The 11123-nt window shown below is 38.2% G+C and overlaps 2 long non-coding RNA genes across 2 annotated transcripts; both read right to left on the bottom strand.

Annotated features, from left to right (window-relative positions):
* Positions 1-2195: 2195 nt before the first annotated feature.
* On the bottom strand, positions 2196-6687 carry LOC132022530 (uncharacterized). The gene is made up of 3 exons (XR_009405604.1): positions 6583-6687; positions 3641-3796; positions 2196-2474 (listed from the first exon to the last, which is right to left on the bottom strand). It is a non-coding gene; the product is annotated as an uncharacterized LOC132022530 (long non-coding RNA).
* A 484-nt stretch (positions 6688-7171) lies between these two features.
* Positions 7172-8695, bottom strand: LOC132022529 (uncharacterized). Its single transcript, XR_009405603.1, has 3 exons — positions 8641-8695; positions 7826-7886; positions 7172-7298 (listed from the first exon to the last, which is right to left on the bottom strand). It is a non-coding gene; the product is annotated as an uncharacterized LOC132022529 (long non-coding RNA).
* Positions 8696-11123: the final 2428 nt, after the last annotated feature.

Here is an 11123-nt window from a genome sequence, read left to right as displayed (position 1 = left end):
AGCCTTTGGGCATCCATTCCCCATTCACGGAACTCACACTGGCCTGAGCTGTATTTTCATCAGGCTCTCAGTAAGGCTTGGGAAAGCTTGAGAATGGAATGCTCATTTTTTTTGAAGTCTTTCTTTTGAACCCACTAATTTTATGAAATTTAAGCACATTGTTCATTGTGTAATTATAGATGAAATATTAGAGAAGTGGACTAATTATACACAATGCACTCAAGCCCAATTAAACTAGCATCTGTGGTGAATGTAAGGGTATTCTCTTTTACTAATAAGAAATACTTTCTGAACAACAGAGAATAAAATCGTTAAATTGGATATGCTGTGGAGATTATAAATATCCTATTAGCATAGAAAATGAGGGTTAACCTTATTTAATCACCGCACGCCAGATCATCAAAAGTCATATTGAACCCCTGTAATGTTCCTGTATCTGTTCTGGAAAATAATAATAAAAAACCCACTATTAATAAACATAGCTCACTCGATGCTATTCTCGTGTACTAAATTAAACTGTTGGAGAAACTCAAGTATTCCCTTAATTGCTTAACAAAATGGCAAAAATACTTTTGTCTGTTCATGACGATATTACGGCTGATTCAGATTTATGCCATCCTAGTAGCCGGAAAGGTGTGTCTCCCTAGCTAGGCAAATTAGCCTACTTCAAAATAAGTAAAATATATAATCCCTTCTAGCGAGTACCACAGGTGACCTTTCAAAAATGTAAATGAAGTGATTGCACACACCAGGGGTGTGTTCAAAATGAAAATGTATGTGCTTGAGACACCGTGCCGCCATTGCCACAGCCATTAATTGGCAGACCATGAACCCAGAAATATTTGTGTTTTAATCTGGGTCACAGAACATTCCATGACTCTTGTTTTTGTGATACATCGTCAGGTCTGGGCAGAGCAAACCGGTGTAGTTCACCAAGAACAAGGAGTTATCCAAATTCAAGTTATCCCTTATTTAAAGTGTTGGCTATGGGCAGTCACAAGAAATCCATGACAGCAGAACCAAAGGCAGCAAGTTCACATTTCACTTGCATGTCTCGTAACTTGCACAGCTGAAAGACAGAAACAAGGAAGGATGCCGCGGGAGCACGTCTCTGTTGGGACAGATTGGAAGAGCTCAAATCAGTCTTCCTTTTCCTCCTTCCTCCTTCCTCTCTTCCTTTTTTTCCCTCCCTCTCTTCTGAAGAGTTGTTGTTTGTACCCCTCCCAAGATTTGAAGGCTGTTTGCCTTTTATTCTTGTGAAAATCTTAAGGAGGCTGACATAGAAACATATTAACAAATATTGAGAAGGACTGTGACTATACCAACTTTATGTTCCTAATTAGGTGCACGTATTATTATTATTTTTTTATTTATTTTTTAAAGTAGGTTCCACACCCAGCGTGGAGCCCAGTGAGGGGTCTGAACTCACGACCCTGAGATCAAGACCTGAGCTGATATCAAGAGTCAGACACTGAACTGACTGAGCCACCCAGGTGTCCCCAGGTGCATTTATTAAAAACAAAAATAAAAACAAAAACAGAAACATGTACACTTTAAAAAAAAAATTTCCAGTGGGGTCCTTCCTCTTACTTTGCCTATGTCTTCTCTTCAAGAAAACAAGTTTGGTCCAAACTTCCGTGAAGGCTCATATGGAATTTCAAAGAAATGGAGAAGAAACTAGAGGTTTCTGCAGGGGGCAGGACAGCAGCCTTTCCCTGGGATGGGGTGAGGAAGGTGGGGGGGTGTTTGGGTGGCAAGCCGGGTCTACAGAAGGGTCTGCACGGGAAGTGGAAATTTGAAAAAGCACAACAAAGACATAAATACCATGTGATTTGATCCCATATGTTTCAGGCTGCCCATTCAAAGAAAGCCAGGTGTATGTGCAAGAGAAACCATAGGGAACTGTTTTTGCGTCCTCGGGACCAAAGCCTGCTAAGCCAAGGACGGAGATCTTCTTTCATTCCAGGGCCATACACCATTCTAGTTTTTCTGCAGGTTTTTTGGCTTTTAAGGCCACTTGCACCCATAATATATAATATATATTACTATATGTATATACGTGTAATCACTTATGGCTCCTTTCTGCTACAGAGACGGCAATGTGAAATGAATACAGTGGTAATAATAACGGCTATTTTTGCCCTTGAGCAAACCAGCAAGTAAGAGTTTCAGCTTTTATTTTTGTTCTCCTTAAACCCAAAGAAAAGGTGCTCTACCTTCAGGGGTAATTTTTACAATTCATTGGAAGTGCTGGGGGAATTCGACAGTCCTGTGCCTACACATTTTAGTGGAGCTGGTGGGTCTGCCATGACAATAGCAATGTAACTGGACCTTCTTCCTCCTTTTCCTTTTTCATTCTCTTCAGGTCCAGCTTGCCTAGCCATTTAGTCAGACCTCAGCGTCATCACATTATGGGTAAACGGTTTGGTTGTGACACGGGATCATTTTGGCTTCAGAAAAGCAGTAGTCAGTGTCTAGAAGGGGGGAAAAAAAAAAAGCTCTTTATCGAGACGATCAAAAGGGACATAAAGGCAAAAACTGACTTTCACTGCAACAGGACTGAGGACCAGGCCTCCAGTGTCCTTATTGTAATTCATTGCTTGTTTCTAGGCCCCATGATAGAATTCTTCCATAACAGACAGAGGACTTTGTGAAATTGTAAATGAGTATGACTTCAAGCACTCTGTGGAAATATATTCTCCCCCTATAGCCCATACATTATTTCTGCTTAGTTATGGTGCCTCACATTTCCCGTAACTATCAGAGAGAACTTAATTCAACTCACACCACATCACTTTAAAATGGTGCAGCTCTCTTAATCAACCTTGGTATCAGCCACAAATGTGCAGTATGACCTAATTTGAAAATGTCTCAAAGTGCTGACTCAAACTGTTAGTGAATAAAGGCTAGTCATTACCATTATGACACTAATGTGAGGCAAAATAAAATTGAGTTGCATCAGCTAAACATTAGTTTGCAAAAATATTAGTGATTGAAGCCATTTTCTGTTCATATTTTATTTATATGTATATATATGTATATATACATACATATGCATATATTTACTTATTTTTTGTTTTTCTGAAACAGCCTTGCAATGAAATTTTTACGTGCAGAAGAAGGAAGTCACGTTTTCAACACTGACAAAGCCACTAGATTAAAAGTAGATCCTATGTGCATCATGAGCTCCCTTCTCTAAGATGAAGACATATGTTTGCTGAGCCTTTATTAGAATATTTATATATATATAAGCACTAATGCATGAAAATTATCTTTTCCCCTGTACTTTGGTGCCAGATTCTCAGACTTTCAACAGCCCTGGAACTGTTTATTACTTACTGCTTGGCCTCACTCGCAAATTCTCTGACTTTCGTGTTTTGGAATAATAAGGATTGGAATTTATTTCTTTTAGGGATTCTCTTTCCAATTCCTTTACTTGAGCAAGAAAAGTTTTTTGAGATAGAAATACTCTGAATAAATATTGCCATTAATTATTTTTGAGAAAAAGAAAGTAGGGTAGAGGACTGGAAATTATTTAGCCTCACTCCTATTCTCACTACTTTAAGGAATGTCCCATACATTATTTTTTTCTTACACAGTTTAGATGGTTTTCAAGAAAAACCATAATAATAATACTTACACATCCCGAGCTGGTATTGGTTTCAATCTGCAAACTGATCATTCATAGTTGAAAATAGATCGGCGTGAATCTTTCCTAAGCTGGAGGAACTGTCCCATTGGTCAACCAGAAATTCTGCTTTGCGTCCCAGTTTGGGTCTTCTGAATTCTGAAAATTCTGAACATAAAAGCTTCTGATTTTATTGATTTCACAGTGAGAACAAGCCAAGCACACAAATACAAAGGAGATGGGTTATTCTTGAAAAATTTTCAAGGACAAGGAGTTTTGGTTATCAAGAAATTATTTAACCTGATAGAGTGGCAAAATATATACATGTTTTGTAATATATCATTACAAGCAATCGGTAGAAAGTACAGCTAAATTAAAATGCTGACAAGCTTGGTTCATTCCCTTCTCAGGAAAACACATAAAACCTTAGAGCAGGATGTGTAGAAATTTGCTACTATGTGATGACTTTAGTATTTTAGTCCGTTTTACATTATGTCAAATGCGGTTTGGGCTATTTTTATGACCTGTGTTTTATTTCCAAATTAAGATAATCCAGATCTCAAAAAAGTAAGTTTGAAGAATTTCAAGGCGGACTTGCCAAAACGAGCCTTCAGCAGCATGGGAGCACACACACAAACACAGGCACACTTTCAATTTACCTAAAAAAAGAGGATCACCTCTTTTCAGCTAAAATACCTTTGTTCTTACTTTCAGGTTCCAGGGGAAAAAGGTGTGTGGGTGTAATTGCTGTGAATGGATTGCCAGTCTCTTAACAGTCCATCATTCTTAAATGATAGACGCGTAGCAGCACCCTCTGAGAAAAATCTTTCCCGTGGATTTGACTTTGTCCATGCCAGGACAAATTGCGTGCAAAGTTGGAATAATTCTGAGATGTAAGACACCTCCATGACTGTCCTTGGAAGACTGAGGAGCCGACATTCCTCTTTGGAAGATGAGGGGAGAACGGCCCCCCTGCCCTCTTAATTGATGATTTACTGTGCTATCCCCTGGGGCCACAACCGATGATCTGTAAGCTTGTTGAATTTTGAAGCAAATACTAAATATAATCAATATATAAAAATAAAAAAAAGGAAGAAAAAAATGCAATGAAAATTTATGACCTTAACATTCCTTCAGGGTCAAGCAATTTATCAAATTCTCTCACTTTCTGGTTTCAATTACACAGCCATTGTGGAAGGAACTTATTTTAGCAGGTTCATTTGCCTCAGTGGGGAATACAGGACTTTGGCCTAATGCTTCACCTTTAGTGCAGGCCATTTGAGCCTTAGAACAAATACCAATCATCACTCTTTGGGAAAAAAGAATCTGCATCGGCGTGGCCTATTGGAATGGGGTTTCTGTCAAGGTAAACGGTTGTCGGCAATGACTGTGGTAGAGTGGCGATAAATCCCATTTTATTGCTGAAAAATTCCAGCTTCTCTCCATGCCTGACAGCTCCCCACATTCTCATACCCATTTGGGCAATTTCTGCGCTATGTCCATCTGGTTCTCATTACCTCTCAACCTGCCTGCGTCTGATCCAGAAAAAGTGCAGGTCAGATACAGGGGGAAAGAACCGAGGTGATGGACAAAACAGAAAGCGGAGCGTGGGGGTGGGGGGGTGGCCCTTGGGGGTCAGGGTAGAGGTGAGGAGCAAACAGGGAAGGGGGATCCCAGCTCATGTTTGGACCGGTTGTTGGAAGGGCCAGTTAGAGATGTTACCGAATGATAAGGACAGAACCCCAGCCAGGAAGCCAGAGGAACCTATGTCTTTAGATTCAGGTCTTTAAAAGGCACCTGCTTTACGGTGGAGGTGAAAGAGACAATGTGGTGGGTGGAGGGGGTTAATGAAGAGAAGCAGAGAAGGGACAGTCCAGTCCAGCCCTTTCCCTCTATTACAGGCACTATAGCAGGGAGTGGAGGACCTAGTCCAGAAGAGAAACAAGCATCAAGCAGCAAGGACCTTGGAGGGTCATGTGTACAGTCGATGTACTTCCACATATGGGGGTAAAACTCTGCTAGAGATTCTGTTTTGGTTCAAGAATATAATCTTTGGAAGAAGAAAACTCTAGGGCTTTCAACAGAGTTGTCTCCATTCATTTTTCTGAGAAAATTAATATTTAAAGTGAACGTGTCCTAATCAGTGCCTTTAGGATGAGCTCATTCATGAAATGAAATGACAGGACCAACGCTGAGTCACCTGGGTCTTCCTAACTCTACACATGATCACTTTCAGAACTGCTGTGCATTTATACTATCTGAAAGTTGGCCTCGTTCTCTGAAGCTGAAATCCTTTTGATCATAATTGCTCCTGACTTAAAATTACCTAGAGTCACCATAAGAGGCCTTCTGGGGACAAAAAAGAAATAAATATGGTAAATATCTGACAATAGGTCTTAACGATAAGCCCCCTTAAAGATTAAGCGGTATTAGACTAGGAAAAATCTATATATCTATAGATGTTTAATATAAAATTTGCTTGTTATTATTGTGCTGGGATAATTATAATTAATACTGAAATAAAATTTGTGGGAAGTATATTGAAGTATAAATGATGAAGATCCGGAAGCTTTTTCATACAGGAGAAATAGAATCAGCTGAATGGTGAGATGACAGGTAGTTTATTTTCCCACCTTCCCAAAGATGGTAAATTCCACACGCAAATGTCTTAAAACCAGATAGGAGGTGTGTTCTGAAACACGTCGGGAAGCTATGGCATTGCTGTGATTTGCAGACGGTCTACTTTGCTCGGTGTGTTGGGACAGACAGTATCTCCTAGCACCTTCTGCAACCTGGGGATGTGGGGTGCCTGTCAGGTCCTCGAAGTTCACTTTTTTTTCCTTATAATTAAAAAAAAAATTATTTATAAACATATAATGTATCATTAGCCCCAGGGGTACAGGTCTGTGAATTGCCAGGGTTACACATTTCACAGCACTCACCATAGCACATACCTTCCCCAGTGTCCATATGAGATTCACTTTTTTGACAGTGAGATCCCTAAAGGCTGCCACGAATGTCTCAGTTTTGGTCGCTGAGTTCTACTGTCGAAATTGGATTAAATTTTAGTTGCCAAGCTGGACCCTGTAGACAAGATACACTGGCTTCCAAAATTTGAGATTTAATTTCTAAAATTTTAAGCTGCGTGTGCTCCAAAGAAAGTCTACAAAATGTTCCTGGAGTTGTAAGGGAGCCCCGCATGGGACGTTCAAATGGAGAACGAGACCGTTGGGATTTTAAATTAAAGTAAATAGATAATTTGGACTGAAGTAATAACAGGTGATCAAAAATAGAAGTTTGTTATTTGGTAGTTTTAAAATGAATACCTTTAGTCAACAAATACAGTTCTAAAACAGACACTTTTACATGTACATATTAGAAGGCATAAGCCTTTGGCTAGTACCACGTACCCATTAAAATGGCTATAGCAAACGGCATCTCTAATTTGGAAAGTAATTTCAGATTCTTAGTCCAAAAGAATCTCTCTTGCTTGAACTTTAGTTTTCTGGGCTGTACATGTATCAGCGATGTGATCATTGGAAGTCTAAGGGATATTTGTTTCTCTTAGTAGCATAGCAGAAAATTAATGGCGTGGGGGAGGGGGAAGTGACAACTTAACTTGATGCTTGATAGCTGTTTACTTATAAATGTGTGTCCAGATTTCAGTGTCCTGTAAAAGAAAGGGAAAATAAAGAAACCAAAGCATTCATAGGGCTTTGGAAGAAAGTGCTTAGAAGGCTAGTGAAATATTTACTAAACAAATCATTTACATTAAACTTTTATATACGCGAAACCCAGAGCACCTACAAAAAGAGAACCAACTTGAGCTATAAGAAATATTTCAGCATCAAAATGGTTAATAGTATTATAGCTTCAAAAGAGCCTATTGGCTCACCCTCAAGGATGCCCTGCAGTTGTTGTGAAAGTCATCAGATGAAGCTAGCCTTCTCAGCTAGCCTTAGATTTGTCTGCTAACAGTAAAAATACTATAATAAATCGGTAACATATGTTGCCAGGCAAGGAAAAGTGATATAAATAAAGAGACCAGGAGACCCAAACCAAGTACAATGTGAAAGAATTTAACTTTCAATCTATTCGTTGGCTAATTATCATTTGAAAAGTAATTTGAAAGTGTTACAGTTATTTGCTTATATTCTTCCTCATTTCTCTTTTTTTCTCTTCAGATTGCATTCTTACCCAAATACTCTTCGTGATTGCCTGCTTTGCGGCTTTGGGGTAAGTCCCAGTTTTCCACAACCTTAAGAAAAAAAAAATGCATAACATAAAAGATGCCAAAAAGACTTATGGGTCCTGATGTGCGGGTTTTGTGAAATATACATGGGTTTGTTGTGGGGGAGGGAATGGGAAGCAATGTTGGTAATGAAATAAAGAGAAGGGGTTTGTTTCTGCAAGGATCAGGAGTGTTTGAAAGTGTGCATTGCAAACGAGGCTCCCTTCAGGAAAGCCACCTCTGGAATGGAAATGGCAAACTTGGAACACACACAATCAATTATTTTCACTAGCATTTAAAATACAGAAAACAAAATCTGCTTTGGGAATTGACTGAATATTTTATTTAGCTTTTTTATTGAGACATCCTTTGAAAAATGGCATAATATAAATAGTTTTACAAAGCAACAATATAATCAATCTCTAAACTAGAATATAAATCAAGGATTTCATTAACTGCTAGTAGCCAGTTTAAATTGTAGTCTTGTCCATAATGTCTATCTATCTATGTATGTCCAAGTTATATTAAAAACCTTTAAATGGCTTTGTAATATCAGCTACATCTAGCTATTATAATAATTAATGGTACTGTTTTATAAATCAATACATGTATTCTTGATAAATTCATATCCAGTTAATGGTGTAATTTAAATAAAAAATTAATGTAATAAAGGACATACAGAAACAGGCAGGAAATCTTTAAAGGTTAAGAGACAAATTTGTCTAAATTCATTTTTAAACTGTTTTGAAAAAGTTTATACTTAAAATCAGCTGCGATTTACCTTGTTTCTGCAAAACCAATCTTGCCATCTCTCTTGGTACCCAGGAATGAACCTGTAAGGCATTTTCTTTTTTAACTGTTAAGTTTTAATTACATACTTACGATACTATGAGATATTTTACTATCGTTACACTCTTTGACAATTATTGAATATTCTTTAGAAAAATAGAACAAAACTAAAAATCTCAAACCAGTAACTTATTTTTAATACATGAATGAAATGTAAATGCTTTATGTATATATTTTTATATCTATAAATGAACTGTTCTGAGCATCTCCAAAGCCATATACAAATTTTATTTAAAGCGAAAAAGGACGATTAGTTCAATAAATTTGCATGCGCAAGAGCCTAGCATTTTTACTGCTTTCACTGAATGAACATCCTAGGAATTTGAGAAAGAAAAGAAAAATGCATTGAAGACTCTGAAATGTATTTTAACGCTGCACACGGGTGGAGAAACGCACTACAAAGAGAAGCGTGTATCATTGCTCTGATTTAAAAACACATACCAAAGGCATAATACGGAGTAACAAGATCTAGAAAAACAACTGGATGTTGTATGTTATCAAACAGGATCTTAAATCATTCCAAATAAAATTTTGCTTGGTTTAGAGAGTAAGCATTTTGCACAAAATATCTTTCAGAATTATGCAGACCAGTCTGCCCTGCCATTCTCTGTGACATGGTGCAGAAATGTTACTTTAATCCACTGAGCTTTTTCTGACATTTTTCTTAACATTGCTGAGCCTTATTTAGAGCAGCAAAGGAGATGTGTGCAGTTTCCTTTGACACTGATGGGTGTTTCAAAATGTTACGAGAGAGAGAGAGAGAGAGAGAGAGAGAGAGAGGAGAGAAGATTTGCTGCCAGTCACTTTATCAATACAGCTAGAGGAGCAATTACTATTTGTTAAAAGTTTACATTTCAAATGAAGCTAAATTTTAAAGAATACTCATCCTTTTAAAAGCTTGCTGTTTGGAAACGGGGGAGGAGAATGCACGTTACTGATCACTTATTAAAGTGCACTCAAGTACTGGAACCATTTAAAATGTATTGTGTTTTTAGACGAAACCTACAGCAAAACCACTCCTAAGAGGCTTAATTTAGGTTTTATAGGAGGAACATAAAAAAGACCAGGTTACAGCAACACGCTGAAATATGGGGTACATTTTAAATATCTTCATTTAAAAACGTATGTTTATTTTCCCTCCTGGGATCACTAACGTGTGTCTTGACAGAGAAAGCAAGGACATGCTACATTCTTAAAAATTATCTGTTAAAGGGATCACATTCCAAGACAGGTTTGAGCATTTTTATTACTACCGATAACCTCTTAATTATGTCACTGCCTTCCACTTGTTAATCAGGGACATTCAACATGGTTAACCAGTGAATGGTTGCCTTTAGATGACTACATTATTATTAAGAAATAAAAACTCATTTTATTCCCATCATCATGTTATTGCATCTATGATTTTAGCACTGCTGAAAACTGACTTACCTGCTTTAAATACAGAACACCTAAGAAGAGGTCTAGATGCCTCTAACAATGTGGTTAATTACTTCTTGGTGCAGCTCATGAGACGTTTAAGGGAGAGATAATTTTACTTTTGCTGTCTCACCCCACCCCCCCCCCCCTGCCCCCCCCCCCCCCCCCCCCCTCCCACAATTCCTATTTGAACCAATTTTAGGTTTCTTCTGTAGCCACCAGCGTCTGAGATACTCAGAGACTTTTTCAGAGAGCAAGGTGTAAGTGGAGTAAATAAAATTATGTCTCACTGCTGCTTTATCAACCCTCCTAGGTAGTTTTCCTGCCAGCCTACCTGTGCCGTTAAGACCCAGAAAATTATGCAATAGTGACTTCTTTGAGGTCCTTTAATCAGATGATGGCCAGTGTTAGGAGGGAAGGGCCCAAGGCGAGGTTGCTGGCACTTAACGCTGGGCTTGGTCATTACTTGTCTGGTAGAGAGACCAATAAACAGATGATTACTATACTATAAGGAGCCAATATTTTACATTTATCCTAGTTATTTCTTTGCTTTTCTTTTCCACGTCTTATAACGGCAAGTATTTGTCAAGAAGATCTATGAGGAATAACCTCACAGGCCCCTTAAAAATAAGAATTTTCCTAGCGTGCAATGATGCCTTTTGTGGAATGGTGAGAATGATTTTGGTTTTTATAAGAGCAAAGGTTTGATGACTTTAAAGTCGTTTTCTTTCAGAGTGGACAGTCCCAGACACGCCCCACCCCCATCCCCTTCTCTGTCCACGACAGGTTCACAGGCTGCAACCAAGGGGTTTTAAAATGCAAATATTTATATTGGATCTCTGGCAAGAACAGAGTCATTTTGCTTCCTCTGTTAGCCTGTGATAATTGATGCTTCATACCTGGAACTACGTTTCATTTATCTCTTTACACATGAAGATATTGCATAAATAAGAGATAATTTATGGAAAGGAAACAGCCATTTGAAATAATAATCCT

Source organism: Mustela nigripes, chromosome 7 (genome assembly GCF_022355385.1).
Source record: "Mustela nigripes isolate SB6536 chromosome 7, MUSNIG.SB6536, whole genome shotgun sequence".
NCBI lineage: Eukaryota > Metazoa > Chordata > Mammalia > Carnivora > Mustelidae > Mustela > Mustela nigripes.
This window is presented reverse-complemented; position numbering and strand designations above follow the sequence as displayed.